At 39.3% G+C, this 21901-nt stretch overlaps 1 protein-coding gene across 1 annotated transcript in view; it reads left to right on the forward strand.

Annotated features, from left to right (window-relative positions):
* Positions 1-21901, forward strand: part of IL1RAPL2 (interleukin 1 receptor accessory protein like 2) — a 1188406-nt gene that overhangs the window by 629752 nt on the left and 536753 nt on the right. The gene's annotated exons all lie outside the window — the stretch shown is intronic.

The following is a 21901-nucleotide window of genomic DNA, read 5'->3' on the forward strand; positions in this document are numbered from 1 at the left end:
CCAGTGTTTTAGCTCTTGTTTAAAATGTTATCTTGTGTCTTCTTTCCATTTCAATTTGTGTATTTTAATTATCAACCCTTAGTGGGAGGTGTTCATATTTTTGCTTGTGCTTGAGGGACTTCTGCAGAAACAGCATTCAAAATATAATGTAGAAATCAGAAAGGTGAGGAATAGGGAGATGCTGGAGTCAGAGAGACCCATTAGGGGGATGCTTAGTCAGTTCAGTTGCTCAGTCATGCCTGGCTTTTTGTGACCCCATGGACTGCAGGACTCCAGGCTTCTCTGTCCATCAGCAACTCCCAGAGCTTACTCAAACTCCTGTCCATCCAGTTGATGCCATCCAACCATTTCATCCTCTGTCGTCCCCTTTTCCTGCCTTCGATCTTTCCCAGCATCAGGGTCTTTTCAAATGAGTTGGCTCTCCTTATCAGGTGGCCAAAGTATTGAAGCTTCAGCTTCAGCATCAGTCCTTCCAATGAATATTCAGGGATGAATACCTTTAGGATTGACTGGCTGGATCTCCTTGCAGTCCAAGGGACTCTCAAGAGACTTCCCCAACACCACAGTTCAAAAGCATCAACACTTTAGCACTCAGCTTTTTTATGGTCCAACTTTCACATCCACACATAACTACTGGAAAAACCATAGCTTTGACTAGATAGACCTTTGTTGGCAAAGTTATGTCTCTGCTTTTTAATGTGCTGTCTAGGTTGGAAATAGCTTTTCTTCCAAGGAGCAAGCATGTTTTAGTTTCACGGCTGCAGTCACCATCAGTAGTGATTTTGGAGCCCCAAAAATAAAGTCTGTCACTGTTTCCATTGTTTCCCCATCTATTTGCCATGAAGTGATGGGACCAGATGCCATTATCTTTGTTTTTTGAATGTTGAATTTTAAGCCAGCTTTTGAAGTCTCCTCTTTGACGTTCATCAATAGGCTCTTCAGTTCCTCTTCACTTTCTGCCATAAGGGTCTTGTCATCTGCGTATCTGAGGTTATTGATATTTCTCCCTGCAATCTTGATTCCAACTTGTGCTTCATCCAGCCCAGCATTTTGCATGATGTACTCTGCATATAAATAAACATGGTGACAATATACAGCCTTGACGTACTTCTCTCCCAATTTGGAACCAGTCCATTGTTCCATCTCCGGTTCTAGGTGTTGCTTCCTGATCTGCCTACAGAATTCCCAAGAGGCAGTTAAGGTGGCCTGGTATTCCTATCTCGTTAAGAATTTTCCACAGTTTGTTGTGATCCACACAGTCAAAGGCTTTGGCATAGTCAATAAAGCAGTAGTAGATGTTTCTCTGGAACTCTCTTGCTGTTTATATGATCCAAAAGCATGTTGGGAATTTGATCTCTCGTTCTTCTTCCTTTTCTAAATCTAGCTTGAACATCTGGAATTTCTTGGATCACATACTGCTGAGGTCTGGCTTGGAGAATTTTGAGCATTTCTTTGCTATCAGCTGAGATGACTGCAATTGTGTGGTAGTTTGAACATTCTTTGGCATTGCCCTTCTTTGGGATTGGAATAAAAACTAACCTTTTCCAATCTTGTGGCCACTGCTGAGTTTTCCAATTTGCTGGCATATTGAGTGCAGCACTTTCACAGCATCATCTTTTAGGACTTGAAATAGCTCAGTTGGAACTCCATCACCTCCACTAGCTTTGTGCATAGTGATGCTTCCTAAGGCCCACTTGGCTTCAAACTCCAAGATGTCTCTCGTTCTAAGTGATTGATCACACCGTTGTGGTTATCTGGTCATTAAGATATTTTTTTGTATAGTTCTTCTGTGTATTCTTGCCACCTTTTCTTAATATCTTCTTCTTCTGTTAGGTCCATACTGTTTCTATCTTTTATCGTGCCCACCTTTACATAAAATGCTCCCTTGGTATCTCTAATTTTCTTGAAGAGATCTCTAGTCTTTCCCATTTTGTTGTTTTACTCTATTTCTTTGCATTTCATTGATCACTGAGGAAGGCTTTCTTATTTCTCCTTGTTATTCTTTGGAACTCAGCATTCAGATGGGCATATCTTTCCTTTTCTGCTTTGCCTTTAGCTTCTCTTTTTTTCTCAGCTATTTGTAAGGCCTCCTCATGTAGCCATTTTGCTTTTTTGCATTTCTTTTCCATGGAAATGGTCTTGATCACTGCCTCCTGTACAATGTCACTAACCTCCATTCATAGTTTTCAGGCACTCTGTCTATCAGACCTAATTGTCTGAATCTATTTGAATTCAGAATCTATTTGTCACTTCCACTGTATAACCATAAGAGATTTTATTTAGACCATATCTGAATGGTCTAGTGTTTTCCCCTACTTTCTTCAATTTAAGTTTGAATTTTGCAATAAGGAGTTCATGATCTGAGCCATAGTCAGCTCTGGTCTTGTTTCTGCAGATTGTGTAGAGCTTCTCCATCTTTGGCTGCAAAGAATGTAATCAGACTTATTTCAGTACTGACCATCTGCTGATGTCCATGTGTAGAGTTGTCTCATGTTATTGGAAGAGCGTGTTTGCTATGACCAGTGTGTTCTCTTAGCAATACTCTGTTAGCCTTTGCCCTGCTTCATTTTGTGAAACAAAAGAAGACCAAACTGGCCTGTTACTCCAGGCGTCTCTTGACTTCCTACTTTTGCATTCCAGTCCCCTATGATGAAAAGGACATCTTTTTTGGCATTAATTCTAGAAGGTCTTGTAGGTCATCATAGAACAACTCTTCAACTTTAGTTTCTTTGACATTAGTGTTTGGGGCATGGACTTACATTACTGCGATATTGATTGGTTTGACTTGGAAACAAACAGAAATCATTCTTTCATTTTTGAGATTGTACTTAAGTACAGCATTTCAGAATCTTTTGTTTACTATGAGGGTTACTCCATTTCCTCTAAGGGATTCTTGCCCATCATCTGAATTAAATTTGTCCATTCCAGTCCATTTTATTTCACTAATTCCTTAAACGTCAATGTTCACTCTTGCCATTTCTTGTTTGGCCACTTCCAATTTACCTTGATTCATGGACCTAACATTCCAGGTTCCTATGCAATATTGTTCTTTACAGCATTGGACTTTCTTCCATCATCAGTCACATCCACAACTGGGTAGTGTTTTTGCTTTGGCTCCATCTCTATTCTTTCTGGAGTTATTTCTCCACTCTTCTCCAGTAGCATTTGCTACCATAATTCAAAATGTAAACTAAGGGCAGTGGTGTTTAGGATGGAGTTATGCACATCCAGAGCTTTTTGTTAAGCAGAATTGTTATGAACGTCAAAGAAGGGTCAGGATGTGAGAATGAATAGGCTAATTCCCAGGTTTCTGTTATAGGGAACTATGTAGATGATGATGCTATGTGCTTATATGGAAAATGAAAGAGAAACTAGGTGCGTTCACCTTTAGACATACTAAGATACCTGTGGGACGTCCCAATAGAGATATCCTATAGGTGGTTAGATGTATGAGTCTAGAACTTAGGAGAGACATCAGGGCTGGAGATGTATTGAGATATGGATTTTGGATTTGAAGCAATGGTTAATATAACCCAGGGAGAGGACACAGAACAAGAAAAACAGAGTGCCTAGGATAGATTCCTCCTAGAGGATTTTTCCTCCATTGACATCTTCCTTTCTGCCACTGTCCACTATCATTGACAGTTTTATAGCTTGCCTACTTCTTTGCCTTCTCTTCTAGCCTCAGGACATTTTTACCTTACTTTTTTTTTTTATTATTACTTCTATAACACTTTAAACATGAACTTTAGCTTGTGATCACATGTCTCTATATACTCCCATCCTTCTAATTCTGCTTATAAACACTTTCAGAAAATTAAATAATTTCTTTTGACCAAAAGGTTGGAGGAGGGAAAAAATGAAGACAGGGAAACATGTTAAGATCCTAATTTAGTAGTACAGAGAAGACACGGTTGGTGCTTGAACTGTGGCAGGACCTAGATGAAATATCAGGTAAGAGGAGCATTTTAAAACAGAATTAGCACAGCTTGTTAACCGATTGTGTAAGGGAAATAAGTACAGATATGTGGAATGGAGGATGATTTTGAGGCATCTAACTTGAGAAACTAGATAGTATGGTTAGCGATGCCTCTCTAATTATTATAGATAACATAGGAGCAATAACAGATTGCAGGGAGGAGATTCAATCTTGGGACTGATAAGTGCCTTCATGATATTAATATGCAATCAGAGTTTGGGCTGGAACTAGGAGAGAGTACAGAACTAGAGAAAAATATTACAGACTTCGATGTCTTCAGCACTTAGTTTGTGGTTGAAATCTAGTGTTTTAACAAAATTTACGGAGGTGAAAGCTGGAGGGACAAAATAAAGGAACAAACAAGCAAATAAAACAGAAGTAGGAATCCCGAGGCCTAGGGGAGGATGGCTAACATTTTGGAGATACCTCAGGGAAAAAAGGGCTTCCCTGGTGGTTCAGATGGTAAAGAATCTGCCTACAATGCAGGAGACCCGGGTTCAATCCCAGTCTTGGGAAGATCCCCTGGAGAAGGGAATGGCAACCCACTCCAGTATTCTTGCCTGGGCAATTCCATGGACAGAGGAGCCTGTGGGCTACAGTCCATGGGGTCGCAAAGAGTGGGACATGACTGAATGAGTAACACACAGGGAAAAAGAAGAGCCAACCATAGAGTTAAAAAGAGTGATCATAGAAGTAGACAGTCCTAAGTGAAAGATATCTTAGAAATAACGAGGGGTTTAGAAAGTTGAAGGAATGAGAGTGAAGTAGAGGTCCTTAGATTTGGCAAGTAAGATATCCTTGAGTCTGTTGATAGAAATTCAATAGACTAAAGGGGCAGAAATCCAGTGTTAGTGGGTCATAGAGTGAAGTTAGAGCAGCATGCAGAACTTTTGCATGTTACCAGTCTTTTAAGACCTCTGACAGTGGCAGTTATGGTGGGTAGGCAGGGATCAGAGAATAGATCACAGAGACATAGGGTATTACAGCTTAGTTGCTAATACAATTAACATATATAATTGCCAACACAAAAATACAATACTCTATCTTCTGTATGGGGAAGAAGATAACCACATAGAAAGGAAACTCGGTGCTTTTGCAGTGTTTGCAGTGTGACTTGGGTGATAAAGCAAAGCTTTGTGAATATTGTAAGAATACTTACAAAACTACTTATTGACAGATACAGAAATATCAGTGTAATCTAAATGAAAAGAAGTGGAGAAGTAAGAAATTCAGTTGACCCTTCAACAACATGGGTTTGAACTGTATGGTCCAATGATATGCCATTTTTTTTCAGTAGTAAATGCTATAGTGTGGCACGATCCACAGTTGGTTGAATCATGGATGCAGAATCACTGATGGAGGAACCACATTAGATGGCATCCCTAACCACACTCTTTAACTATAATTATAGAGTCAGTACAGTTGGTTGTAGAAGGTTTCCTGGAGGAGACTTTTTTCTTTTTAAAATGAACATCAGGATTCTCCACAGATTTCTGAAGAGCTTTTTGGTTATGGTCTTACTATGTAGCAGACTGACTCTTTTAAAATTGTCTTCCACCAAACAATAAAGCAGGGGTCACTAATAACATGTTGTGGATTATGGTGGTGGCAGGCAGTCTTTTAAATTTCCCTTGATTATGCCTTTACCTTTACCCACATCCCAGTCAGTCATTGGCAACAGATTTTGGACTAGCTACTTGTATCCCTAGGTGGTAGATTGCGATTGCTTTCCTGGAGAATGGTGGCAAACTTGCCACTGGAAAGATCCTTAATTCACAGTTATCTATGAGTGGGTTATTTTACACACACACACACACACACACACACACACACACACACACACGCACATAATATTTTTCTTGAGTAGGTGTCTGACTTAACTACTCTACCACCAGATAAATTATAGTTTATTTTGAATTCAGGGCAAATGACATTTTGATAATAAAAATTTATCTTGAGCAAGTAGTTTTTAGAATATATATAATTTCTATTGTAACCTGATCCATTGTCTACTCTTTCTTTAAACAACAAAACAAAATATCTAGATTTACTTTACAGCTTGACTTGGAAGTCAGTGGATAAGGTATTAATTATACAGTGGTGATGTTAAAGGGGGTTACTTTCTACTGAGCACTTGCTACATGTTGGGTATTGTGCTAAGTGTTTTAAATGAGCTCATTGTTGAGAGACAATTTCCAGTGGATCTCTGAGAGCCTAGTTGGTGGCTCAGAGGTTAAAGCGTCTGCCTGCAATGTGGGAGACCTGGGTTCGATCCTTGGATCGGGAAGATCCCCTGGAGAAGGAAATGGCAACCTGCTCCAGCATTCTTGCCTGGAGAATCCCATGGATGGAGGAGCCTAGTAGGCTACAGCCCACGGGGTCGCAAAGAGTCAGACATGACTGAGCGACTTCACTTATGAGCAGAAAAACTGTCCCTTGTCCCAGATTATATTTTCAAGAATGTATATATCGAGAACAGCCATAAAAGGTAGAAATTGTGTCTTCCACCAAAGTGAATGACAATTTTGCTTGCAGCGTTGGAAAATACAGATAATAACTCCCTCTGGAGCAAAAGGCAGGCATGCCTTTGTCCCATTATTAAAGACTTGTGCTTCCTAAGCATGGGATTCTTCTCCTATAATGCAGCCTACTGCTTGTGTAAAGTGTCATCTGGCGCTCTTTGTATTGCTTTGTGGGAATTGGGTTTGGAGAAGCAACACAAATGCTGATAGTCTGGCTATTTCTATTGCAATGAATAATTAACTGTCCACTGTTTCTGACTCAAGAATCTTTATTCTTCTACCAACACTCATGAAACTTGGAAGTACAGTAAAGTCTCAGACCCTTCATAGTTTTTAACACTTATGTAACACAACAACCCTATCAGGATATTCAGTTCTGTCCAACACTTTGTGACACCATGGACTGTAGCCTGCCAGTCTCCTCTATTCATGGGATTTCCAGGCAAGAATACTGGAGTGGATTGCCATTTCCTTCTTCAGGGGAAATTCCTGACCCAGGGATCGAACCCAGGTCTCCTGCATTGCAGGCAGATTCTTTACCAACTGAGCCACCAGGAAAGCCCTTTTATTAAGTCACATATTATATATGCAAGGATGAAACTCCATGATCTGTCGAAAGATCCATGGTTAGGACATGACAGAGCTGGATTCTGAAATAGCTTCTCGGACTCCAGTGACCACATTCCCAAGGAGTGAGAATTCTTAAGTCTAGTTCAGTTAAGGCTCTGGGTTGACCTTTTCTCAGACTGCCTAATGAACCATAAGGAAATTACGTTTGAGTAGTCCTGGGTTGGAGATTATCACTGTCATGCCAAAGGGTGAGTGTTCATTTCAGCAGGAGAGAAAAATAGTTAATAAAGTATTCTCTGTTCATACCTCTAATGAATCCTTGTTTATTAACTGTGTTTCTGCCTAATGGAATGAATGTACATAAATTCAAACCTATTATATTGACATTCTTATAAACTAGGTGTATCACCTATGAAAGCTGACATTCTTTATTAAAAACAAACTAAAAAAAGACACAAAGATGTCCTGAGCTCTTCACAACTTATTTATAAGACTGTAAGTCTTATTTATAAGACTATTTGTTTATAGGCTCAAAAGGAGAAAAGTGAAAATTTTCAAAAGATTTTGTGTTCCCCCAACTTCTATTATACCACAGATATTTCTGTGATTGTATTAAGTTTACATCTGCTTTTTAATATACATGGCACATAGAAGGACCTCAAAAATATCATGTGAATGCATCTAAAAGGTTGTGGCTCTGCATAAAATGGTAATGTATAATTATAGCTGATTTTTGATGTTGTACAGCAGAAACCAACACAACATAGTAAAGCAATTTTCCTTCAATTAAAAAATAAATTTAAAATAATAAGAGTAATAATAAAGAAATTAGTCATAGCTTTGTCCCACTTGATCTTTAAAAAAAAGACTTAAAATTTCAGAGAAGTTTTAGGTTCGCAATAAAATTGAGAGGAAGGTACAGAGATTTCCCATATATCTCCTGCCTCCACACATGCATATGCCATTATCAAAATCCACCATCAGAGTGGAACATTTGTTACAACTGATTAATTTACATTGACACATCATTATCACCCAAAGTCCAGAGTTTTCATTGTAGTTCACTGTTGATATTCAGCATTTTATGGGATTGGACAAGCATATAGTGACATGTATCCACCATTATAGTATCACACAGAGTATTTTTTACTTATCTAACAATCTTCAGACCTCTGCCTATTCATAGCCCCCCACCCTCTCAACCTTGGCGACCACTGATGTATTACTGTCTCCATAGATCTGGCTTTTATACAAGGTCATGTAGTTGGAATCTTATAACATTTTTAGATTGGCTACTTTTTCTAAGTAAATGTATTTAATGTTCTTCCATGTCTTTCCTGGCTTGATAGCTCATTTCTTTTTAGCATTAAATAATATGTCATTGTCTAAATGTACCACAATTTGTTTATCCATTCACGTAACTGAAAGATATCTTGTTCAGTTCAGTTCAGTTCAGTCGCTCAGTCGTGTCCGACTCTTTACAACCCCATGAATCGCAGCACGCCAGGCCTCCCTGTCCATCACCATCTCCTGGAGTTCACTCAGACTCACGTCCATCGAGTCCATGATGCCATCCAGCCATCTCATCCTCGGTCGTCCCCTTCTCCTCCTGCCTCCAATCCCTCCCAGCATCAGAGTCTTTTCCAATGAGTCAACTCTTCGCATAGGAAAAGGAGTACGTCAAGGCTGTATATTGTCACCCTGCTTATTTAACTTCTATGCAGAGTACATCATGAGAAATGCTGGACTGGAAGAAACACAAGCTGGAATCAAGATTGCCGGGAGAAATATCAATAACATCAGATATGCAGATGACACTACCCTTATGGCAGAAAGTGAAGAGGAACTAGAAAGCTCTTGATGAAAGTGAAAGAGGAGAGCGAAAAGTTGGCTTAAAGCTCAACATTCAGAAAACGAAGATCATGGCATCCGGTCCCATCACTTCATGGGAAATAGATGGGGAAACAGTGGAAACAGTGTCAGACTTTATTTTTGGGGGCTCCAAAATCACTGCAGATGGTGACTGCAGCTATGAAATTAAAAGACGCTTACTCCTTGGAAGAAAAATTATGACCAACCTAGATAGTATATTCATAAGCAGAGACATTACTTTGCCGACTAAGGTCCGTCTAGTCAAGGCTATGTTTTTTCCTGTGGTCATGTATGGATGTGAGAGTTGGACTGTGAAGAAGGCCGAGCACCAAAGAATTGATGCTTTTGAACTGTGAAGACTCTTGAGAGTCCCTTGGACTGCAAGGAGATCCAACCAGTCCATTCTGAAGGAGATCAGCCCTGGGATTTCTTTGGAAGGAATGATGCTTAAGCTGAAACTCCAGTACTTTGGCCACCTCATGCGAAGAGCTGACTCATTGGAAAAGACTCTGATGCTGGGAGGGATTGGAGGCAGGAGGAGAAGGGGACGACCGAGGATGAGATGGCTGGATGGCATCACGGACTTGCTGGACGTGAGTCTGAGTGAACTCCAGGAGATGGTGATGGACAGGGAGGCCTGGCGTGCTGCGATTCATGGGGTCGCAAAGAGTCGGACACGACTGAGCGACTGAAATGAGCTGAACAACTCTCTTGCTTCCAAATTTTGGTAATTATGAAAAAAATCTGCTATAAATGTCTATGTGCAGGTTTTTGTGTGGTTATAATGTGGATGGATACCAAGAATATGAATGCCAGATCACATGGTAAGAGTATGTTTCATTTTGTAAGAAATTTGTCTTGCAAAGTGGCTGTACCATTTTGCATTCCTACCATTAATGGATGAGTGTTCCTGTTGATCTGCATCCTCATCAGCTTTTGGTGTTGTCACTTGTTCTGGATTTTGGCCATTCTAGTAGGTGTTTAGTAATATCTCATTTTCATTTGTATTTCCCTGATTACATGTGATGTGCATGCATACGTGCTAAGTGGCTTCAGTCGTGTCAGACTCTGTGCAACAGAGTGGACCATAGCCTGCCAGGCTCCTTTCCATGGGATTCTCCAGGCAAGAGTACTGGAGTGTGTTGCCATCCCCTCCTCCAGGGGATCTTCCCAACCCAGGGATTAAACCTGCGTCTCTTATGTCTCCTGCATTGGCAGGTGGGTTCTTTACCAGTAGCACCTTTCCAAATGCTTATTAGCCATAGGTGTGTCTTTTTTTATGAAGTGTCTGTTAAGGTCTTTGGCTCATTTTTAAGTTGGGTTGTTTTCTTTTTTTTTTTTTCTTATTGTTAAGTTTTAAGTATTTTTTGTATATTTTGGATAACTTTATCAGATGTGTCTTCAGCAAATATTTTCTCCCAGTCTGTGGTTTCTTTCCTAATTCTTTTGATATAGTCTTTTGAAGAGCAGAAGTTTTTCATTTTAACAAAGTTCAGCTTATCAATTATTTCTTTAGTGCTATGATTTTTAAAATTACTGCCATATTCATTGTCATCCAGGTTTCTCCTATGTCATCTTCTAGTTTTATAGTTTTGCATTTTATGTTTAGGTCTGTGATAACTCGAAAGATCTGTGTCTAGATTCTTTTTTTTTGCATGTGGATGTGCAATTGTTCCAGCGCCATTTGTTGCAAAGACTATCTTTGCTCCATTGTATTGCCTTTGCTTCTTTGTAAAAGATCAGTCTACTATATTAATGTAGGTTTATTTCCAGTCCCAATATTCTATTCCATTGATCTATTTGTCTATTCATTTGCCATCGTCATAATGTCTTAACTATTGTAGCTTTATAGTAGACCTTGAAGTCAGGTAGTGTCAGTCTTCTAACCTTGTTCTTCTCAGTTTTGTGCATGTGTGCGAAGTTGCTTCAGTTGTGTCTGACACCCTCCAAGATCCTCTGTCCATGGGATTCTGTCCATGGGATTCTCCAGGCAAGAATACTGGAGTAGGTTGCCATGCCCTCCTCCAGGGGATCTTTCTGACCCAGGTATCGAGCCCGCATCTCTTATGTCTCCTGCATTGGCAGGTGGGTTCTTTACCACTAGTACCACCTTGGAAGCCCTTTCAGTTTTCTACTTATCATTATATGCATCATGTAAGTAATTTGTTATATATATGTATATATATGTATATATATATATGTTCTTTGTCTAGTATTTTTAATATAAATGGTATTATGTTTTTCATTTCAAAGTGTTCATTGCTGACATATAGGGAAGCAATAGACTTTTGTGTCAGTTATATCCATATAACCTACAACCTTGACAAAGATGTTTTTTAGTTCCAGATGCTTTTTTTGTTGGTTCTTTCAGATTTTCTACACAGAAAATCATATAATCTATGAATTTTCTTGTCTACTTCAGTTTTAACTGGGAGTTCTAGTATAATGTTGAAAAGGAGTGGTGAGAGGAGATATGGCCTCATTCTTGATCATAGTGGGAATATTTCTAGTTCCTCACCACCAAGTATGATGTCAGCTGTTGGCTTTTTGTAGATATTCTTTATCAAGTTGAGGAATTTCCCCTCTAGTACTAGTTTACTGAGAATTCTTATTATAAATGGGTTTTGGGTTTTGTCAAATGCTTTTCCTGTGTCTACTGATGGGATCATGTGTTTTTTCTTCTTTAGCCTGTTGATATGATGGATTTCATTAACTGCTTTTTGAATGTTGAACCTGGAAAACTCTTACTTGGTTGTGGTATATAATTCTTTTTCTCCATTGCTGGATTTGATTTGCTGATATTTTGTTGAGGATTTTGCATCTATGTTTATGGGAGATATTAGTCTGTGGTTTTCTTTTAATGTCTTTGGTTTTGTTATTAGGGTAACAATAGCCTCATAGAATGTGTTAGAAAGCTTTCCCTCTGCTTCAGTCTTCTAAAAGAGATTATAGAAAATTTGTTTAATTAATTTCTTAAGTACTTAATAGAATTTACCAGTGAATCCATCTGGGCCTGGTGCTTTCTCCTTTGGAAGGTTATTAATTATCTATTCAATTACTTTAATACTTGTAAGTTTATTCATATTTTCTGCTTCTTCATATATGAGTTTTGGCATATTGTGCCTTTTTGAAAAACATGCCAAAAAATTCGGTCCTTTTCATCTAGGTTATCAAGTTTGTGGCCATATAGTTGTTCATAATATTCCTTTGTTTTCCTTTTAGTATTCATAGGATTTGTGTTGATGTCTCCTCTTTTATTTCTGATATTAAAAAGTTATATTCTCCCTTTTTTCTCTTCCTCTTTACTTTTAAAATATTAACATTGCATGTTTGCTGTTATATGTACTTATTTCTGGGCTTCCCTGGTGGTTCAGACAATAAAGAATTTGTCTGCAGTGCAGGAGACTCAGGTTTGATCCCTGGGTCAGGAAGATCCCCTGAAGAAGGGAATGGCTACCCATTCCAATATTCTTGCCTGGAGAATTCCATAGACAGAGGAGCCTGGTGAGCTACAGTACTTATTTTTGCACTCATCTGAAAGTCTCTTTTTCTATACAATCAAATATATTTTTCAGTAATATCTTATTTTATAATGATTCTCGAGAAATGGAATTCACCAAAGGGCCTGATATCCTATTTGTTTACTTATTTGTTTCCCTTCCATAAATTAAGTATAATATCAGTTCATAGTTCTTTTGTTTTGAGAGCAATATCATCCAGTGATCTAGACTGACTAATTGATAGTTATGAAAAACCATCAATTTACATTTTAAAAATGTCAGAAACCAAATTTTGTTTTAGTTTATTAACCATTAAATGGTAATTTTCAAGGAAAGTATTTTGAAATGAGCATAAGACAATTGAAAGAACCATTTAGAAATTTTCAACTATACCGTGAGGCATTTTATCTGGGCTTCTGCTTGTGGATATGAAAGAGTTCCCTAATTTATTTAGTTTCTTTTCAGTAGGTTAGTCCTGGTGATACAACAAATTCATATAAACTCAAAATTTGAAATAAAGCTTTAGATATTATATATTAGCATGTTTTATAAATGGGAATTGGAAAGGGACATCTGTATTTTTCATGTATATTTTAAATTCTAGGTCTTACTTTTCCCCTTAGGAAACACAAGATAGTCAACATTTTACTTTAGAAATATTTCTGTGAAAAAAAGTATACATTATGGCCTACAGTAGCTAGCATTAAACCTTTGGAATAGAAAGCAAGGTTTATTTATAAATTTGCAAATTCTGTGCTGTGCATTTTAATAACAGTGTTGTTTAAGTGTTATCTTTACACATCTGCATTTCTTTCTGTGAGTATCCCTGAACTGGCATGGATAACTGTGAGTTAATTTGGCTGATATCATCAAGTTCTGAGAGTAACCAGAGTCTAACAAAACCTCTTTTCTAATCCACTGACAAGCTGTATGATTTTGACTAATTTATTTATCCTCTTTGCATCTTCTTTTCCTATACAAAACATAGATGATACTTACTCTGCGCTTTTATCCTGTATTATTGCCAGAATTAAGTAAAATAGGAGATATGGCAACACTTGAAAGATGACAAATGTGTAAAATTGTGTGTAAGGCATTGCTTCAACATCACTGTGAAAGCCCTTGGCGCATATTGAGCCTGAACATGTTCCTTGTCCTCCTCAGGATGTTAGAGGGAGGACAGAAAAAAAATTGTAATTCCCATTCTTGCACACTCATCAGTCTGCCTTCTCAAATTTGCAAAGCTCTGGTTGCACCTAATGATAGAAAAGTAACATTTTTAGGTCCCTGTTGTGGGAAACATTTTAAATAGAACTGGCCTGTGGCATTTTTCAAAATAAAATCTAAATAATTCGAGATTGTTAGTGGGAACTGTGCCAGGGCTAGATTACACAACTAATAAAAATCAACCTGAGTCTCTGGTATGAACCTAACAGAAGCAGAAGATATTAAGAAGAGGTGGCAGGAATACACAAAAGAACTATACAAAAAAAATTTCTTCATGACCCAGATAATCACAATGGTGTGATCACTCACCTAGAGCCAGACATCCTGGAATGCAAAGTCAAGTGGGCCTTAGGAAGTATCACTATGAACAAAGCTAGTGGAGGTGATGGAATTCCAGTTGAGCTATTTCAAATCTTGAAAAATAATGCTGTGAAAGTGCTGCACTCAATATGTCACCAAATTTGGAAAACTCAGCAGTGGCCACAGGACTGGAAAAAGGTCAGTTTTCATTCCAATCCCAAAGAAAGGCAATGCCAAAGAATGCTCAACCTACCACACAGTTGCACTCATCTCACATGCTAGAAAAGTAATGCTCAAAATTCTCCAATCCAGGCTTCAACAGTACATGAATCATGAACTTCCAGATGTTCAAGCTGGTTTTAGAAAAAGCAGAGGAACCAGAGATCAAATTGCCAACATCCATTGGATCATCAAAAAAGCAAGAGAGTTCCAGAAAAACATCTACTACTGCTTTTTTGACTATGCTAAAGCCTTTGACTGTGTGGATCACAACAAACTATGGAAAATTCTTAAAGAGATGGGAATTCCAGACCACCTGACCTGCCTTTTGAGAAATCTGTATTCAGGTCAGGAAGCAACAGTTAGAACTGGACATGGAACAACAGACTGGTTCCAAATCGGGAAAGGAGTACATCAAGACTGTATATTGTCACCCTGCTTATTTAACTTCTATGCAGAGTACATCATGAGAAACGCTGGGATGGATGAAGCCCAAGATGGAATTAAAGACTGCCAGGAGAAATATCAGTAACCTCAGTTATGCAAATGACACCACCCTTATGACAGAAAGTGAAGAAGAACTAAAGAGCCTCTTGATGAACGTGAAAGAGGAGAGTGAAAAAGTTAGCTTAAAGCTCAGCATTCAGAAAACTTAGATCATGACATCCTGTCTCATTTGCTGCTAAGTCACTTCAGTCGTGTCTGACTCTGTGTGACCCCATAGACGGCAGCCCGCCAGGCTCCCCCATCCCTGGGATTCTCCAGGCAAGAACACTGAAGTGGGTTGCCATTTCCTTCTCCAATGCATGAAAGTGAAAAGTGAAAGTGAAAGTGAAGTCGCTCATGGCAAATAGATGGAGAAACAGTGGAAATAGTGGCTGACTTTATTTATTTATTTATTTATTTTGGTCTCCAAAATCACTGTCAATGGTGACTGCAGCCATGAAATTAAAAGACGCTTGCTCCTTGGAAGAAAAGCTATGACCAACCTAGACAGCATATTAAAAAGCAGAGACATTACTTTGCTGACAAAGGTCCATCTAGTCAAAGCTATGGTTTTTACAGTAGTCATGTATGGATGTGAAATATGGACCATAAAGAAAGCTGAGCACCAAAGAATTGATGCTTTTGAACTGTGGTGTTGGAGAAGACTCTTGAGAGTCCCTTGGACTGCAAAGAGATTCAACCAGTCCATCCTAAAGGAAATCAGTCCTGAATATTCATTGGAAGGACTGAGGCTGAAGCTGAAACTCTAATACTTTGGCCACCTGATGCTAAGAACAGACTCATTTCAAAAGACCCTGATGCTGGGAAAGATTGAAGGCAGATGGAAAAGAGAATGACAGAGGGTGAGATGGTTGGATGGCATCACTGACTCAATGGACATGCGTATGAGTAAACTCCTAGAGTTGTTGATGGACAAGGAGGCCTGGCATGCTGCAGTCCATGGGGTCACAAATTGTTGGACACAACTGAGCACCTGAGCTGACTGAGCTGAACTCAGACTGTCAGGCAGCCTTGATCACAGCTCCCTCAGGTCAGCAATGGAGAAACAACAGTACTTGTATGAGGACTTGTCTTGAGTTCCAGAGACATTGGTTGTCATCACAGACTTCATACTGGCACTTGTTTGTCGGCTGACAAGCAATTTATAAGCAGCCTTTTACATGCTAGAGACTAGAGCAAGAGTGAATTCACACAGAGCCCTGGTCAAGATTTTTTGCAGGTAAGGTTAAAGAAGGAGACAGCAGAAGATGAGATGGTTGGATGGTGTCACCAACTCAATGGACATGAGTTCGAGCAAACTCCAGGAGATAATAGAGGACAAAGGATCTTGGTGTACTATAGTCCATGTGGTCACAAAAGAGTCAGACACCACTGAGCGACTGAACAACAACAAGGAAAACAAGAGTTAGAGAACATTTCCTCCTTTGGACTCTCAGCCATCCCCAGGGTGGATTCCCTGCCCTCATCCTCATCTCAAGTTAATGAAGATGCTGTTTGGATGACCTACATAGTGTCTACTTTGGACGATTTGAAGAAGGAACAAGAAGTTTTGCCTAGGGGTCTGGGCTTTATTGTAGAAGATGTTTCTCTAAGAAACCTGCAGAAGTCTGAGTGGCACTCTCAGTAACAACTTGACCTCCCAAGTTCTGACCTTTGCCTGGTAGCTAGTATTCACAGTTCCTTATTGCCTTAGTTTGCTTTCTCTTAACTTCTTTTTGTGCCTAAGGCAGTATACCTTTTTCATCCTTTCAAACCTTCATGGTGTACTGGTACTAGGCCTGTTGCCTAACTGACTTCTTCCAGATTCTTTCTTCTCAAATAGGACCCTAGCCCAGTGGTATATCTTGACTCATTGCTGTCAATGTGTTGTGTTTATTGTATTAGTGATGGTTTATAAATTACCATATCACATAGAAATTATAATTATTATTTATTAACAATATGTGTTTTGTTAGTCACTCAGTTGTATCTGAAACTCTTTGCAAGCCCATGAACTATAGCCTGCCAGGCTCCTCTGTCCATGGGATTGTCCAGACAAGAGTACTGGAGTGGGTTTCCATCCCTTCTCCAGGGGATCTTCCCAACCCAGGGACTGAACTCGGGTCTCCTGCATTGCAGGCAGATTCTTTACCAACTGAGCCACCAGGGAAGCCCATTAACAATATATGTACCAATTAATACTAGCAGTAATAATAATTCTAAAGAAAGTGAAAGTGAAGTTGCTCAGTCGTGTCCGACTCTTTGCGACCCGTGGACTGTAGCCTATCAAGCTCCTCCGTCCATGGGATTCTCCAGGCAAGAATACTGGAGTGGGTTGCCATTTCCTTCTCCAGGGTATCTTCCTGACCCAGGGATCGAACCCAGGTCTCCCACATTGCAGGCAGACAGTTTAACCTCTGCACCACCAGGAAAGCCCTTAAATACAAGAATACAGTCTCTTAGAAAACCTCCTATAGAGACACAGAACTTCAGATCCAAGTACTAACATCAAAGATTTCAAGGGAGGAAAGGAAGCCAGGTTGAAAGAAGGGGGAGGAGGCGGGAGAGGGGAGGTGAAAGGGATGGCCTTACAGACGTCAATAATTCTAATGACAGCTTATTAAATATCTTCTATGGGCCAGATGCTGTGCTATGTACTTTATATTTCTTTAAGACCTACAGCAGAGGTCAGATATTATATATTATTTAAGACCTGGAGAGGTCAAATATTATAACTGTTCCAACTGAAAATGGTAAACTTATTTTTACTTAAGTTTGTATAATAAAAGGAACTTCCTTTTCCAACTTCCAATGGAACCACCATCAAGGATTTTTTATCCTCATTTTTCAGGTGAGGAATCGGAGACAGAGCTGTTGTATAGCTTGTTCAAAGACACACAGTTAGTTGAACCTAGTGTATTTTAGCTCAAAGCTCATGGTTTGTAATGAAACCACTAAATTATGTTGGTCCCTTATTTAGTCTACCCTATTTCTCCCCAGGATTAAATATATTAGGGATAGTAAGCTCCTTTCATGGAACTGGACATTCTATTTCTATTGTTGAGACTGCTGATCAGCAGCACTCGTTCTCTGGGTTTCTAACAAAGTAATGGTAAGATATTTAACAAGTCGAGTCTGTTTCACCTATATGGATGAAAACCATGGAACAGATATGATCAAAGTCTGTGACATTAAGAACTGTTTATAATACATTTACATACTTAGCAGAGGTGATTCCCTTTCTTCTTTGTTTATTACTTTTTAAAAACTGTAACCATTTATCTTCCTTGCATTCCCTATTCCTACCCTAATCCTCCCTGTCTCCAAGATACAACCATTATATATTTTTTTTCTTTACTGGTATTCTGATTCACAAAACTTGGCTAATCCTTACCCTGGTGATAAAATAATATCTGCAAAATTATCCTGAGTCATATTTAAACAGGGAATAGGATATTTGACCAGCCATATACATGAATCTGGAGAATGGGAATAGAGGTTTAGTACCATAAGTGTATGTCTATGTGTGCCAAGTCATGTCCAACTCTTTGAGACTCTATGGACTGCAGCCTGCTAAGCTCCTCCATTGGTGGGATTATCCAGGCAAAAATACTGGAGTGGGTTGACATTTCCTCCTCCAGGGTATCTTCCCAACCCAGAGATCGAACCTGAGTCTCCTGCATCTCCTGCATTGGCAGATGGAGTCTTTACCACTAAGCCACCTGGGAACCCCCTTAGTACCATGAGGTTTATGCCAAAGTAGAGCAGAGAGAATGTGTCTCTTGAATACATGTCTTTTGATCCCCATGCATTTAATCAACTAACATTTGCGGAGTACTTCTATCTATTAACTTAGATCCCAGGAATAGAGTGATGAACAAGAGCAACAAGTTTGCTTACACTTAACAAAAAAGCACATGATAGAAAATTAAAGAGAAAGGCAAGTATAAAAATCTGTGGTTCAAATAAGCTTAGAATATTCAACAGAGAAATGCCATTGTGACTGCACCTTAATTGAGTGAAGTACAGAATGTTATGATAGGCCACATCATATAGAGTGTTAAAAAAAGCAAGAAGCCACAGGCATGTTTAGCATTGTAGTATTGAAACTGGAGTCAAGAAGAGCCAAATGTTACCTTATGGCTGAGACTTTAGAAAAGAAAAATTCTGGTGGCTTTAACTTCATGTCTATTAAAGAAGCTGTCAAACATCCCAGGATTAAATGTTCTTACATTTGATCCCTGGTATGCCTATATTTTACCCTTTTGGTTCTAAGAGCCTACACTGAAGAAGAGAGAAAGACAGTAGCTGACAATTGACACTGTATAATGGGTTTACAGCTGAACATCAGAATGGGAATGCTTTGATAGTCTCTTCAGATTACACAGGTATCAGATAGTCAGAGTTCAGTTCAGTTCAGTCACTCAGTCACGTCTGCCTCTTTGCGACCCCATGGACTAAAGCATGCCAAGCTTCCCTGACTATCACCAACTCCTGGAGCTTGCTCAAATTCATGTCCATAGAGTTGGTGAAGCCATCCAACCATCTCATCCTCTGACATCCCCTTCTCCTCCTGCCTTCAATCTTTCCCAGCATCAGGGTCTTTTCAAATGAGTCGATTCTTTGCATCAGGTGGCCAAAGTATTGGAGTTTAAGCTTTAGCCTCAGCCCTTCCAATGAATATTCAGGACTGATTTCCTTTAGGATGGACTGGTTGGATCTCCTTGCAGTCCAAGGGACTCTCAAGAGTCTTCTCCAACACCACAGTTCAAAAGCATCAATTCTTTGGTGCTCAGCTTTCTTTATGGTCCATATCTCACATCCATACATGACTACTGGAAAAACCATAGCTTTGACTAGATGGACCTTTGTTGGCAAAGTAATGTCTGCTTTTTAATATGCTGTCTGCTGCTGCTGCTAAGTCACTTCAGTCGTGTCCAACTCTGTGCAACCCCAGAGACGGCAGCCCACCAGGCTACCTCGTCCCTGGGATTCTCCAGGCAAGAACACTGGAGTGGGTTGCCATTTCCTTCTCCAAGGCATGTAAGTGAAAAGTGAAAGTGAAGTCACTTAGTCGTGCCCGACTCTTAGCAACCCCATGGACTGCAGCCTACCAGGCTCCTCCGTCCATGGGATTTTCCAGGCAAGAGTGCTGGAGTGGGGTGCCATTGCCTTCTCCTAATATGCTGTCTACGTTGGTCATAGCTTTTCTTCCAAGGAGCAAGCCTCTTTTAATTTCATGGCTGCAGTCACCATCCGTGGTGATTTTGGAGCCCCCCAAAATAAAGTCACTCACTGTTTCCATCATTTCCCCATCTATTTGCCAGGAAGTGATGGGACCAGTTGCCATGATCTTAGTTTTCTGAATGTTTAGTTTCAAGCCAACTTTTTCACTCTCCTCCTTCACTTTCATCAAGAGGCTCTTTAGTTCTTTCTGCGATAAGGGTGGTGTCATCTGCATACCTGAGGTTATTGATATTTCTCCCAGCAATCTTGATTCCAACTTGTGCTTCATCCAGCCCAGCATTTCTCATGATGTACTCTGCATATAAGTTAAATAAACAGGGTGACAATATATAGCCTTGATGTATTCTTTTCCCAATTTTGAACCAGTCTGTTGTTCCATGTCCAGTCTAACTGTTGCTTCTTGACCTTCTTACAGATTCCTCAGGAGGCAGGTCAGGTGGCCTGGTATTCCCATCTCTTTCAGAATTTTCCAGTTTTTTGTGATCCACACAGTCAAAGGCTTTGGCGCAGTCAATAAAGTAGAAGTAGATGTTTTTCTCGAACTCTCTTGCTTTTTCAATGATCCAGTGGATGTTGGCAATTTGATTTCTGGTTCCTCTGCCTTTTCTAAATCCAGCTTGAGTCCTTGCCTGTAATTAACTTCCCTAGAAATCCAAGTAGCAGTCATTTTGATTGTTAGTTTGTAAACCCAATGGGCAGCTGCCATCTGCACTCCTGTGTTTTGTTGGGTGTCTGACATATTGTGAAATTTCAATGAGTACTAAGCAGTACAAATAGTAACAATTGCGAGGCCATCTTAACGTTATTGGTTGGCATGTGAATACCATTTATCAGGATTGTTATGTCTTATTTGTAGAAGCACTCGGTTTTGAAGTAACCCTGGCACTTTGTGTTTTTTAACAGAAGGTATCCCTTGATGTTCAGAATAGATATGATTCTGAAACGTCACACGAAGAAATTTACAGTTGATCTCATGCTAAATCTTACCAGGATGCTTCTGATCTCGTCCTCGTCCTTTCCAGTTTTATTTTATATGGTTCATATCTTCTGGAATTCAGGTAGAGTAGGTTAGGGAAAAGTTATACATGGGGAAATGAAGGCAGAATTGAATTCCATAAATGCCCTTGTGTTATGAGTTAATCAATGGTCAACTTCTAAAGCAGCCTTATGGCAAAATTCAGTGTTGAAATTCCTTTATAATTCTAATTTTGGTGGATGAAATTAATCCACTCTACTTGGATTTGTTCTCTTAAGTGCCCAGAATTTGACCCTTGCCATATCTCAGTAAACACCTTAAAAAGCTATGTGAGTTAACAGGTATCTCCTGCATGTTGTTCTGGTTTTTGGTATGTATCCTGTAAAAGAAAATGTTAGTAGCTTAGAAAACAATTACAAAATTCACAATCCTTAGAATATCTGTTAAGGTACTTGTCATAAGAGCAAACCAGAAAAGACTATAGCCCTAGTTATAGACTTTCTTTTTTTTAAATATAAATTTATTTATTTTAATTGGAGGCTAATTACTTTAGAATATTGTATTAGTTTTGCCATACATCAACATGAATCTGCCATGGGTATACACACATTTTTTAAATTATTTTTTAATTGGAGGATAATTGCTTTACAATGTTGTTTGTTTCTACCATACAACAGTTTGAATCAGTCATGATCTATCTCCTCCATCTTGAGCCTCCCTCTCTATACCTCTCCCACCTCTCTAGAGCTGGGGGTGCCAGGCTAGGCTCCCTGTGTTGTATAGTAGCTTCCCATTAGCTGTTTATTTTAAACACATATATACCTGGTAGTACATATATGTCAGTGCTGCTCTCTCAGTTCGTCCCACCTTCTCCTTCCCCTGCTGTGTCTACAAGTCCATTGTCTACATCTGCATCTCAATTCTGTAGACACTCTCATATATATTTTTACTATCAGATTGTCAGCGTAGCAATATTTAACACTAGAAAAGAAGTCTGACTTAC

The sequence above is a fragment of the Ovis aries genome, chromosome X (genome assembly GCF_016772045.2).
Source record: "Ovis aries strain OAR_USU_Benz2616 breed Rambouillet chromosome X, ARS-UI_Ramb_v3.0, whole genome shotgun sequence".
NCBI classification, from domain to species: Eukaryota; Metazoa; Chordata; class Mammalia; order Artiodactyla; family Bovidae; genus Ovis; species Ovis aries.